Below are 13,752 nucleotides of genomic sequence, written 5' to 3'. Positions count from 1 at the left end.
ACAGGTTGGCCACACCCTGATATATCACCAGGCTTGGCTTGTGCTTCAATCCGACAGCTTTAAATCAACCCGATGGGCTTCAGATCTGCACCCCTCTGAATGAACTTTTAATGACATGATGACAATATTCTGTTGTTATATCCTATGAGATGCCCACGATTTGTGAGAAGACGCATATAGCCTAAAGTCCCACTTTCAGAGACCAATCTTCCATCCAATTAAACACATCATGATGTGATTATAATTCCTCTTTTCTGAGTGTTGATTTTAAATACCAATTTAATAATTCTTTGGATTTCTATACAATACCTCTAAACTAAGGATCTCAAAACATTTCACAAATAATCCTCTCCTGCTCTACCTCTACAAGATAGGTAAGTATTATCTAGGGCTGTTGATTAATCACAGTTAACGCACACAATTCACTCAAAAACATTAATTGCGATTAATCGCACTGAAACAATAGAATAACAATTAAAATTTATTAAATATTTTTGGATTTTTTCTACATTTTCAAATATATTGATTTCTATTAAAACACAGAATACAAAGTGTAAGTGCTCACTTTATATTATTTTTATTACAAATATTTGCACTGTAAAAATGAAAAACAAAATAAATTGTATTTTTCAATTCAATTCATACAAGTACTGTAATGCAATCTCTTTATTGTGAAAGTGTAACTTACAAATATAGATTTTTTTGGTTACATAACTGCACTCAAAAACAAAACAATGTAAAACTTTAGAGCCTACAAGTCCACTCAGTCCTACTTCTTGTTCAGCCAATCGCCAAGACAAAGAAGTTTATTTACATTTATGGGAGATAATGCTGCCCGCTTCTTATTTACAGTGTCACCTGAAAGTGAAATCAGGCATTCACATGGCACTTTTGTAGCTCGTGTTGCAAGGTATTTACGTGCCAGATATGCTAAACATTCATATGCCCCTTCATGCTTTGGCCACCATTCCAGAGGACATGCTTCCACGCTGACGATGCTCATTAAAAAAAAAATGCATTAATTAAATTTGTGACTGAACTCCTTGGGAGGAGAATTGTATGTCTCCTGCTCTGTTTTACCTGCATTCTGCCATATATTTCATGTTATAGCAATCTCGGTTGATGACCCAGCACATGTTTGTTTTAAGAATACTTTCACAGCAAATTTGACAAAAGCAAAGAAGGTACCAATGTGAGATTTCTAAAGATAGCTACAGCACTCAAACCAAGGTTTAAGAATCTGAAGTGCCATCCAAAATCTGCAAGGGACAAGCTGTGGAGTATGCTTTCAGAAGTCTTAAAAGAGCAACATTCAGATATGGAAACTACAGAACCTGAACCACCAGGTTCTGCTGGTGGCCTCGGACTCAGATGATGAAAATGAACATGCATCAGTCCACTCTGCTTTGGATCGTTATTGAGCAAAACCCATCATCAGCATGGACGCATGTCTTCAGGAATGATGGTTGAAGCATGAAGGGACATATGCATATTTAGCACATCTGGCAGATACACATCTTGTGATGCTGGCAACAACAGTGCCATGTGAACACCTTACTTTCAGGTGACATTGTAAACAAGACGCAGGCAGCATTATCTCCTGCAAATTACAATCAAACTTGTTTGTCTGAGCAACTGGCTGAAGTAGGACTGAATGGACTTGGAGGCTCTAAAGTTTTACATTGTTTTATTTTTGAATGCAGTTTTTTTTGTACATAATTCTACATTTGTAAGTTCAACTTTCATGATAAAGAGATTGCACTACAGTACTTGTATTAGGTGAATTGAAAAATACTATTTCTTTTGTTTTACAGTGCAAATATTTGTAATAAAAAATAAATATAAAGTGAACACTGTACACTTTGTATTCTGTGTTGTAACCGAAATCAATATATTTGAAAATATAGAAAACATCCACAAATATTTAAATAAATGGTATTCTATTATTAACAGCACAATTGTTTTAATTGCATGATTAATCACAATCTATTTTATTAATCATGATTAATTTATCATTTGACAGCCCTAGTATTATCACTTTTTAGAGAGATGGGGAAACTGAGGCACGGGGCACTTAGATGATTTAGCCAAGGCCACACAGCAAGTTTGTGGCAGACACAAGATTAGAGGTCTCCTGAATCACAGTTCAATATACCAATCACTGCACCATGTCCACTGACAAGAAAGAGAGAAAGATGAAATTTAAAAGCATTTGATGGAAAGTAGAAATATTTGAAATTAGCCTTTTGGCAATTTCTGCCTCTCTAGGAAGTACACCATAAAAATAAGTATCCTTGAGCAAACAGGGTATCAAATACCAGCTCCATTGGATCCTCTAAATAAAGAGAGATTAAATCATCCGCTGCCTGTATTTTTGGCTGGGGCAGTTGGTAAACTAATGCCATCTACCTATTAAGAAACAAAACTACTATATAGCTGTTTGTGTGTGTTTTTATACTATATTGCCACCTAGTGGAAAAGACTTTCAGATTTCTGCAATCTACCAGATTAAATTAAATTAAAGATCCTTCCTTGGTCTTTCATCCTCCACTTACTTAATAAAATAATTATTGTTTACACATACTTGAGTACATTAATTTATTTTAAGAAACAATCCACATGAGCCTGTCTGAGATCAGAATTTCATAATTCAGCTTTTGGCAAAACTGCACAAGCCATGCATAAGATTTTGGCTAATGGAGTTAAAGATTCTTTGTTTCTAAAGAAAGCACTTCCTCTGAAACAAGTGTTTACTGACAACATTTTGATATATTTCTGAGGAGAAAAAATATTTAACATTAAACACAAGCTCCTCTTCTACAGAAAGAAGTATATTTAGTATTACTGCTGATCCTGTTAACACTAACTCCAATCACTGTACTGTGCGCTGGTTTGATTTCACAAATGAAAAAGGATCAGGCCTGGTTAGGAGTTAGATACATGATTTTCCTCAGCCCTGGGATCAGGGGACTGGCTACTAGAAATTGTGATACTTTATGGCACTCTTCTCATTGCATCAGTACTTAATCAACTTTCTGACCCCCAGCATAGTGTCGTAGGGCTCTGTACTGCAAAAGCCCTTCTGGTTAAACGGAAATAATTTTATATTCTAGGAGTGCAATCCACTCAGGTGCTTGGGTGCCTAACTTCCATTTTTGGGCACTACTGCAATCCACAAAACTCCCACTCCGCTGCTCCTAATGCTGTTGGCTCAACTCACTTGGTGCCTAAGTTATTGCCTCACTGCTGCCTGGACACCTAAGTCCCACTTAAGCCGCAGAGCGATTCATAGGTGTTCAGCTGACTAAGTCATGCACGGGGGCTGGATCCTGTGGGCATGCTCAAAGGATGCCTACTCGATCAGGTGCCTCAGGCTAGTTCACAAAAGACAACTGGAGGAGTCTGTGTTCCTTTGTAACTCTTAGGCTAGTGGTTAGGACAATAACCCAGGATGCAGGACCACTATCACCACCACCCCTCCCCAGTTCAAGCCCCCCCTGCCTGATAAGGACTTGGTATCTGAACAGGAATCTACCACCTCTCAGGTAAGTGCCTGAATCACAAGGCTATAGTCATTCTAACTCTAGCTGTGGCCCAATTAATATTTAATGAAAGTGGAACTAGTTAAATAGGAGAGATTGAGGGAGACACACCTCAGAATCCTCCATAGCCTAGTGCTTAGGGCACTCACCAGATAGGTGACCAGGCCACTAAGCTCCCTGTAGTCACACCCCACACACTACTGGAACAATCTTTTACAAAATGTGCCTTGTCAGGTGTCACTTGAAAACTAACAACTCACTGATTGGTAATATTCTTGCATGATGTATGTACACAATGGGTATTAAGCTATGGAAATATGTTAGAATTATAACTTAAGTGTGTGTAAACCAGGTATGTCAGGGGAGTTTTAAACAGATCTGCCCTAAACAAAGGAATGTGTTTTGCCCACCTGGGAGTTACTTCCAAAGTATGTTGAAAGACAGTGAGAATCTATAAACGTATCACGTAAACACACCCATCAAGCCACAAGGGGCAGAGGCAAAGCTCTCACTAACAGTGTGGGAAGAGACAGCATGGTATCTACATCAAGCAGGGGAGAGGGGCTTGGTCTGGGATTTATTTTGCAGAAGAATCCATTTCAAAGGTTTACTAGTGATAAGCAACTGAATCAACTGATTGTATATAACATTGCTGTACTATCAGTTTGTGCAGAGTGAGGTCTTTTCCAAAAGCCCGTGATGCTGGTGATTAATGTCATTATGAATGGTATATATTAACCCTCTAAAAGGCATTATGGATACTTATTGATATTAGGCTGCTCAATCTGCCTAGGCAGAAAGGGAACATCACAGCTGTCTCCCTATGTAAATTAAGGATGGTAGAATTAAAACAATGGAAGCCCCAGGAAGGGAAAAACAGCATGAAGTCATCCTGCCTCTTGAAACAAAGTAACTGAACTTTGGAAGATATAAGCAAGCACAGAAGACATCTTTGGCATCCATCACTAGACAGACACAAGGGAATAAAGTTCTTGCAAGCTGAGAAAGGTGGGTCCTTCAACCAAAAAGGGGATTTGACGTTTCTGGGAGCTGAATATAGGTGAGAAACCTACTTAGGCAGAGAGATCTTTCACCTACAAAGAAAAGTTAAGCAAGCACCTTGTACTTCTGTGGAAGGTCCTGACAAAGGGAAAGTCAGCCATGATTGGGAAGAAGGAAGATTGGTGAGAGAAACAAGTTTGAATGAAGCCTGTACTTTGCTAGATTAAGTTTTAGACTTTTAGATGCACATTTTCACTTGTATTTGCTTGTAACCCTTGCTAACTTTATTCCTTTTACTCGGAATCACTTAACCTATTGTTAATATGTTTGTTTACTAGTAATCAACCACCAGTGCTGTGTTTCAATTAAAGTAAATATTAACTCCAGTTAATGTGGCAAGCTCTTGGGTTGTCTTTAGAGGAACAAACGGACTTCAGCGTTTCTCTGGACTGTGCAGGAGAGGGCTGGACATTGTAGGGTACACTATTTGGGGAAAGTTCAGGATGGGAAGTGTGTTGGGGTCACCTTGCTGGTTGTAACTAAGGCTGGTGGAAGCCAGAGTAGGGCTTTGGGGCTATATACAGGCTACTGGGGTCAGAGCTGCTGAACCAAGGCTAAGCACACAGATACTTCAGAGCAGTGGCAGATTAGCCACTGGGCCTACAGGGCCCGTGCCAAGGGGCCCTGGCCAACTGGGGGCCTCAGAGACCCGGGCGGACAGTGGAAGCGCCCATGCCCTGACCCTCTTCCTGAGAAGCAGCACCAGGTGGACATGGCAGCCTGGTGCAGAAGCAGGGGAACCCCAGTGCCCCCGCCCCCTGCCAGGGGCAGCAGTGTGGGAAGCCCCCACTTGCTCCAACACCATTCCCTGGTGGGCATGCCAGGTGCAGCGGTGGGGGAACCCCCACAATCCCAGACCCTGCTCCCCAACAGCAGTGCCAGGCACGGTGGCAGGGAAAGCCCCCGGCACCCTCCCAACCCCATCCTTGGCAGAAGCTGAGGGGCAGTAGGGGAAGCCCCAGCCCTGGGATCCCTGCTGCGGCCCCAGGACCAGAGAAGCTCTCGTTATCGCTGCGGCCTCAGTGCTGAGGGAGCTCTCACTCCCCATTGTGGCCTGGGGCCACGGCAGGGGAACAGAGCTTCTCCAGTGGTGGGGCTGCAGTGGGGGGCAGAACGGGGGGGCCTGGGTGGAAGGGGGCAGAGAGGGATGGGGCCGTGGGCACAGCCACTTGTGGAAGGAGCGGAGCCACAGGTGGAAGGGATAGGGAGGGGCCCACCGGGAAGCCCCCCCACACACACACTTGCTCTGGCCCAGGGCCCCAGGAAACCTTAATCCACCTCTGCTTCAGAGTGTGACCTACATGCTTGGTGGCTGGTTGTGAGCATCCCAGGCTGGGAGCTAAAACACCAAAGCATTGTGAGGCAGCCAGGGCTGCAGGGCAAGTGATGACACAACTTCTTACTGGTCTGGATTGCATGAACTGAATTCCATCACAGTGACCAAAACCTGTTCAAATCTCTGGTCCTACTCAGGAGGAACAGGGCCTCACACAAGGGGTCTCTCACATCCTGTACCTGAATACCTATCCACTAGTCTGAAGGCTATAAGGCAGGTCTTCCTTCTCGTCCTCCTCCAGAACACCTATCCACTCAGGCCCCTCTCACATGACTTGGATGGCCAAGCATCTATCTTCTCTCAGTTTGTGGATTGTTTGCAGAGATACATGCCTCTCTGCAGCCCAAACTTAGCCCTAATTAAGAGCTAAACCAGTGGACTGTATAGTGTGTCTGCAGCTAGGTTAAGAGAAGAGGTTTTTAGTAAAAAAGGGGAGTCTTACTTTAGCCTTTTTCTTCTTTCACTCATGGTGATAGAAACTCTCATACGTGCCAAGCAGGCAGTTGTTCCTTTTCTCCAACTTGATCCAGAGGAAGGAAGACAATCTGTCAACTGTTTCCCTCCAAATATGTCATTAGGCCCTCACAAACTCAGCTGTAGTTACGTTAAGAAGTCAAAGGTGCAACAGCCACCAGGAAGTGAGGCAATCTGAATAATCCTGTTTTGTAGCAGAACTGCTCATTTCTAGAGAAGTTTTAGGCTCACACTTTCCAATGAATATTGCATAACTTAGCAATTCAACACCACTGCTTCCCCCACTCCATTATTCCTGCCAGATGATTTTCTTTTTAGAGGAATCCAAATTCAGTTGTCCTGTGAGCAGATACTAATTACCATGTCATAGTGGTCAGTTCCTCCCACTAGATGTCCACAGATCTTGATCAGATACATTTACCTCAGCACCAATAAATGAGCCAAGCCTACAAAACAGGAACATACTGAAGAACACCTCAGGAGTAGGGGAGAGGTACTTTTGGCTCAAGAACTGTGAAGAGCCATCTTCAGTATCAATATCCCTATAAATCACTAGACCCTGCTCCCTCAAAAGGTATATGCTGTGATATAGATAGCTGCTGCTGAATGGCAACATAGTAGAAATCTTTGCTTAGGCGGTAGTATTGTGCAGTTAGATTTACTGCAGGAGTTTCATGCTTTCCATTGAGGTGTCTGCTATTGATCACTGTCAGAGAGGATACTGGAGGTGACAGATAATTCTGTCCTAGTACTTCTCTATGCCCAAAATATGATCTATCCTAAAGAATCCAAGCTGTGCTTTAGCAGTGGCTTACCATGGCCAGACCCAATTTATTATTAAGGGCAAATCAAGGAATGGAGGATTGATTGCGTTCTGAATCAGTGCAGTAGGATTTCTTTTGATGAGAAGATTGGACGCCAGAAGTGGACCTGAAACCTAATTCAGATGCTGGCTTTGAGTCTGGGGTGTCCACCAGAGCACATAGTGCTGACTGTATCAGAGAGGCTAGTAAAAGACATACTTCTCTGAGGTGCTTTCTTGTCATAGTGTCACTCGCTATCTGCAGGGGCAAGGTTAGGAGCAAGATAGGCAATTCTGAAGTGAAATACCAAGCAGTGGCCCACGTTGATAACTGCCTGGTCTACACTAAGGGGGGGCGGGGGGGGTCGAACTAAGGTACGCGACTTCAGCTATGCGAATAGCGTAGCTGAAGTCGAAGTACCTTAGTTCGGGCTACTCACCCGTCCAGACGCCGCGGGATCGAAGTCCGCGGCTCCAAGGTCGACTCCGCCACCGCCGTTCGCGGTGGTGGAGTTCCGGAGTCGACCGGAGTGCGTGGGGAGTTCGAACTATCGCGTCTTGATTAGACACGATAGTTCGAACTCCGAGAAGTCGAACTCTCCGCGTCGACCAGTGCAGTAAGTATAGACCTACCCTCAGTGTGTGAGGTGGGCAGAGCTTGAGATTTGCAGCTGGGAGCCAGCAAGGAGCCCATTCAGTTCCAACTAGGCCTCTAGAACCTTGGCATGTGACCAGTTTTACTTCACTGCAAAGCAACTAGCCCCATGAACATTCTGGTTCATTCTGGAGTTTACTCAACTCCGCTTGAGAGCAGGTGTGTGCCCTTTCAGATTTTGACTTATTTCCCAACTGCATACCATATGCTGTGGTATAGTGGGTACACCATGGGCTGGCATCACATGGTATTTTGGGTTGTTTATTGAACAACCCACTTTACAGAAAGATACCAATTACCAGAAGCCTGATAGTGGGTTTTTGTTAGGCTATTGGAGGGATGGTCTCTATCACAGCAATTAAAGGTCAGCAAGGGAGGATTCAGATAGATTTTGGAAGTTTATGAGTCTACAAAGGGGTTGTATGGGGGGAAAGAGATCTGACTCCGAGGGCTAGAGCCATGAAGGATTTAGGCACCTAAATCCAAAATTTAGATCCTCAAAACCCCACTTTAGCAGCTAACCCCACAGGCACCTAAATTCCCTAAGTGCATCAGTTTCCAAGTCCCCATAGATGCCTAAATTTCTGCTGGTGAGCATGCAAGCCAACTCAGTCCTGATGCCCAGCACCTAGCTTCTGCCTAAGTAGGCATTTGCCCCACCTATCTTGGCTGATGTGGTAGGCATGCTCTGAGCATGCTTACCAGATTGAGCCCCCACACAAAATGATGGTGGTGTCACTGCTCCCTTTATGTATGATCACCCAATGCTTAGAGCTCTCATGCAGGCTATGAGAAACTCAGGTTCAAATCCCCCTCGGCCTGGTGTGAAGCAGGGACTTGAACCTAGGTTTTCTATGTCCCAACCACTAGGCCATACTGGGCTCCTACTGCTCACCTGTGGGAAGCTGTTCCAATTTTATCAACTACATAGTCATTGGACCAGAACATGCATGAGAATGACTCTATAGCCCAGGGGTTGGGGCACTCCCCATGGAGGTGGGAAACCCAAGTTCCAACCTGTTCCACTGACTATTTAATTATTTATACAAAGTGAAACAGCTTCAACAGGAGAGACTGAGGGAGCCCCACCTAAGAAAGCCCCATAGCCCAGTGATTAGGACAGAGGCTCCAGGAAGGCACATGACTATGAATCACAAGTGGAAGAAAGTGTCCGCTTAACTCTCTTTAAGGGTTGGAGCTTAGGTCACGCTCCTTTCTTCAGGATTTTTTTATTGGCCAGCTTATTAGCTGTTCAGTTTATTGGCTTTTGTGAATCCCATTCTTAGGCATCCAATTATCCCCATGCCTTGTATGGGGAGCCTGGGCACCTAACTCAGGGTTTTGGATTCTAGTAGGCTGCAGAGCACCTAAAAGAAAGACGTTGCAATGCCTGTCTTGTTTGTGGCTCTTATCCTGAGTGTCAAAAGACCACAGTGAATTATACTACTACCAGAGTAAGGGAGCTGGGATTGGCTAATCAAAGCAGTACAGACTAGCATAGTGCAGAAACCTGTTTGTCAGGCCATTCTTTCTTCACAGGAAGTTACCTTGGAAAAGGAAACCAGTTCATGATGTAGAAGAGCACATATTGTTGAGGTTCTCCTGGTGAATTAGAATCCCATCCATTCAGGATTGGAGTGACTACATCCACAGCACAGCTTGGAATGGGAGTCCCATGGCTTCTGGCTATCGAAGGTGGCATCTGAATGCAGAGAAGGGTATAGAGATCTCCTGACAGGAATAATAATTCAGTGGTATAAATGTGCTAAGTTCTTCCTGTTTATTTCTTCAGGCTCAAGAGAACGGATCCCAGGAGCTGGCGGCTAGACATGTGGGCACAGTATCGTGCATTTAGCCGCAAGTAGGTTGCCAGTTCCCCAGGAAGCTCACAGCTGGGCCCCAATGGTGAGGCAGCTCTGAGTTGGCCTGAATGGAGGAGCATGAGCTGGGGTTAGCAGATGCCCCTTTTATGCTTGCTGGGCTGGGAGAAGCCATGTGACTAGATCAGTGTACACCTGGGGGAGGGGGAAACTATCCGGGGATTTGGTAAAGGGGTGGAGTTAAGAATTAGGACAAAGATTAGGGAGTGGAGCCAAGTCCTTTTCCAGGAGTAAGTGTAACCTGGCCAGAGATGCCACAGTAGAGGGTCTGGAAGGGGAGCTACCTGGCCTTTGTGAGGGGACAAGGCCAGGAGAGGGGTAAATCAGCTAGTAGCTAAATCAGATGAGTGAGTAAGGATAAAGATTTCCCATCACAAAATTTCATGTTATTCAAAGAAAAGGTGGTATGCTTCTCCAACTGAGAAGTGGGTATGATTCTGGTGGCTATTAAGGAAGGAATTGGTAACAGTCTGCATGGCGGGAAGCAGCCAAGGAAATTGCTGGCACCTCCTTGTGACAGATGCCAGTGCATGTACTCATTCAATAAGGATCCAGTTCCCTGGAAAACTGGCATTGGAAGCAGACTAGAAGGCATCTCCTAAAGAAGCTAGGGAATTGGGCTGGGTCTCCTAATGTCTGGTATAGTGACACAACTCTTTTTCTCACCTCATTAACCCTCACCAGTACAGGGGGAAGGCAATGGGGCCCCAGCAATGATGTTGGGGCCAAGGTAATGGGGTCACTAAATCCCCAAATAGTTCCCCCAAGGTACTCACCAAATGGAATAGAGGGTGGAGAGCATATCACAGGTGGTAGAGATTACACTGGATGACCTGAGTTGGATGGGTTATTGCTGGCTAGTTCCCAAATATGTTACTTAGTAAAGTTGGAGCCACAGTTGCCAACTTTCACACGGTAAATAAGCACCCCAAATTTCACAATAAGCCAAAGATCAAGTTAATCCCATTTCAAAACAAGGCCAAAACAAGCCAATCTCTAAGAACCCCAACACTCTAGATTCCCCTGGCATGCAGTCTAGGATCGTGGTGGGGCCACTGTGCACCCTTGACTCTCTCCCCCGCTTACCTCCCCTTGGCCCTGCTTGCCAGGAGCCGACCAAAAAAAAAAAAAAAAAAAACTACAAGCCAAACGAGCTACAAGCCAAAAACTCGCCAACAAGCAACTCACAAGCCAATTAAGCCAAACAAGGCCAATTTCTGCATTTTTTCACAGGTTTGGCATGTCTGGTTGCAGCCTAGTTAAACCATATTCTTGGTGTCTTAGTTTTTCTTCCTGCAATGGCCAGGACAATTGATTAGATCTCCATCAACCCACCCATACACAAAGTCATCCATCAGTAAGAGTCCTGTTAAAGGGTACTAGTTTGAAGTGTTTGGCATTTTCATTATTAGACATGTTCTCTCTAGGCCCCCAGTGGATAAATGTTTCTTACCTTCTCTGTAATCTAGATGTTATTTGTGTGTGGTCCATTTAGTTTAATTATGATAGCTGCATATGCTGTTCCTTCTGGAAAATAACAAAATAAAAATTATCCGTTGTCTGGATATTGTAGTAGAACTTCACTTAGTACTTAACCACTTTGTTGGAGGAGACTGACATTTTAAAAACAGTTTAATAGAAATTAATCGTTTTAACAACATGGAAATAGAAGTTAAGTGAACTCAGAGGACCTGCCCTCTTAGGGTCTCAAAGCACCTGTAACCTAAGCATAAGAAATGATCAAATGCCCAAATGAAGGATCATTAGTCATTCTATTTGCTTCACAAATGTAAACCGTTTAAACTCTTTGTATCCAGTACTGCACACAAGTTGAGAAATGGGGGAATAAAAATAAACATTTAGGCTAAATTATTTTAAAAAAACCTAAAGTGTGTATCATTAAGTAATATTATCTTAGTACTGGAACCAAGTAAACTAAACGTTCGTTAACAAGAAAATATTCTGATTTTTATTTTTCCACGTTATTATCAAGTACACAATTACAATAATGTCACACATCCCTATATGATTCTATGTATTTTGTTTTTTCTTTTTTACAAAGTGTACAGAGGGAGGGACATACAATATTTAACAGGGCATTTCTACAGAACAATAATTTATATTGTGTCCTTGTAAAAATCTGTACCTTTTAAAAACATTTAACTGAAACATCCATTTTATAGCATATGCTATTCAAATTATTTAAGAATTAAAACTAGCCTGTAACTAATGTCAGTACATTAACAATAACTACAATTTCATTTTCTCTTTATACAGACAAATACATTTTACAAAATCCACTTGACCAAACCTTTAATTACTCCTTTAAAAAAAAGGTTTCAGTGTTGTGCTTTAAAAAAAGTGTGTATGATTCCAGACTACATAAGAGAAATAAAGTGTGTAAAGTGTTTGTGTTCTTTGTCTTTCAGCTTATTTAAAAATATATGGTTCAAAATGGCTGGAACGTCTCAATAATATGGTGGGAATTTATGTGGAATTTATAGTTTTCAGCTTTCCACTTGCAAAACACTTAGAGAGAAAAATCTATCTGAACAAAGACATTCTGCAATATTTCAATAGAAAATGTGCACCAAGTTTTCACACACTATGGACCTGATCCTGCAATATACAGCTTGCAGGCAGACTGCTATGACCACATAGATTCCCATTGAAGTCAGGTACAGGAGTCTGTTCCCCAGTTACACGTGAAATGATCAGGATCTCTTTATTATTAGCAACATTAGCCAATGTTGGACTGGATCAGTACGTCTGGCACTATTAATCAGACATCACAAAAAAGTATGGGGAAAAACAGCATTAGAAAGCATTAGCCTTGCCTGAAAAGACAAGTCCAAGTTAAACTCAAGTGTTTACACTTACAATAAAACATATGGACCGGCTGAGCGATAGTTGCAGTTCTCAATAAGAAAACAAAATAGTAAAGATTTAGGACACAAACATCTGAAAGAGGAAAACTCATTCACTATGGGTCTGATTAAGGCCTGAGCGCCAACTTCTGCATCCCTTGCTCCCAGTGAGTAGTCCTATTACAGATAATGGAACTACTATCAGTAAGTGCTACTTGGTGGGATTAATGCTTGCAGAATCTGTCTAATCCTATAGTCATTTGGGGCCAGATCCTACAATCCTTACTCAATCAACCACTTATTTCAGTGGGAATTTGAATAAAGACTCCAGGATCAGGCCCTAATACGTGACTTGTAATTAAGCAATTCAGTTTTGTTTTACCTTTTATCATCTCAAGATACATGACTTTATATCTTACACATTTATACAGCAATTAGTAACCAATATTGCATTGCAGCTTTATCTTAGTAATAGACTTCAGGTGGTAAAATTACATACAATTGTAATGCTCTCCCATTTGTTTATAAACAGACTAGAAAAACTGGGTTAATTCTGGATACTAAGTATTTAATAAACAGCAGCTTAGAACAGCTGCTGATGGTTCATGAAAATGTTCTATTTAAAAACAGTTCTGCCTCTGTTATAATTTATTTTTATTAAGGATATCTGCATTAAAATTGGATCTCTGTTCCTTAAAAATCATCTGCTCCTACTATTTCCTGAAGTTCTCTCTCTAAATAATACATTTGCAAAATTATCTGAGACATCTGTTGGACTTTAGAATAAAACTAAAATAATTCCCAGCAAAATGTGATTTGACCCGAATACTGCTGTTGCATGTTGTTATACATATAATCATATTCAATTTGGGGGTACACACACGAAGTTGCAGCCTATCCAGGTAAGTGGAAGAGCTATATTTTATGTTTCCAATGTTAGTCAGCAGGAAGTTGAGAAAACCAAAACTCTTTTGTGATACATAACCATTCAAAGACAAAGAAGCACAGAGAATAAACATAATACTTATGAATAAATTCTTACTCCAAAAAGCATACGTATTGAAAAAATGCCCCCATCATTTTTACTTATTATAAAGGGAGGAATGAGATCCTTTGTAAAGGAAACCTGAATAA

The 13,752-nt window shown here is 42.3% G+C and overlaps 1 protein-coding gene across 2 annotated transcripts in view; it reads right to left on the bottom strand.

The window, feature by feature from the left end:
• Positions 1-11,238, bottom strand: part of LOC120396423 (organic solute transporter subunit alpha-like) — a 77,665-nt gene extending 66,427 nt beyond the window's left edge. The window contains exon 1 of one of the 2 annotated variants that reach the window (XM_039521313.1): positions 11,205-11,238. The gene's annotated coding sequence lies outside the window, so the exon portion shown is untranslated. Of the gene's footprint in view, positions 1-9,418; positions 9,466-11,204 lie in introns of those variants that run through there. The other variant, XM_039521303.1, reaches the window with a different exon arrangement.
• Positions 11,239-13,752: the final 2,514 nt, after the last annotated feature.

This window comes from Mauremys reevesii, linkage group 1, assembly GCF_016161935.1.
Source record: "Mauremys reevesii isolate NIE-2019 linkage group 1, ASM1616193v1, whole genome shotgun sequence".
NCBI classification, from domain to species: Eukaryota; Metazoa; Chordata; order Testudines; family Geoemydidae; genus Mauremys; species Mauremys reevesii.
Note: the sequence above shows the minus strand (reverse complement) of the source record. Positions and strands in the feature narration are given on the sequence as shown.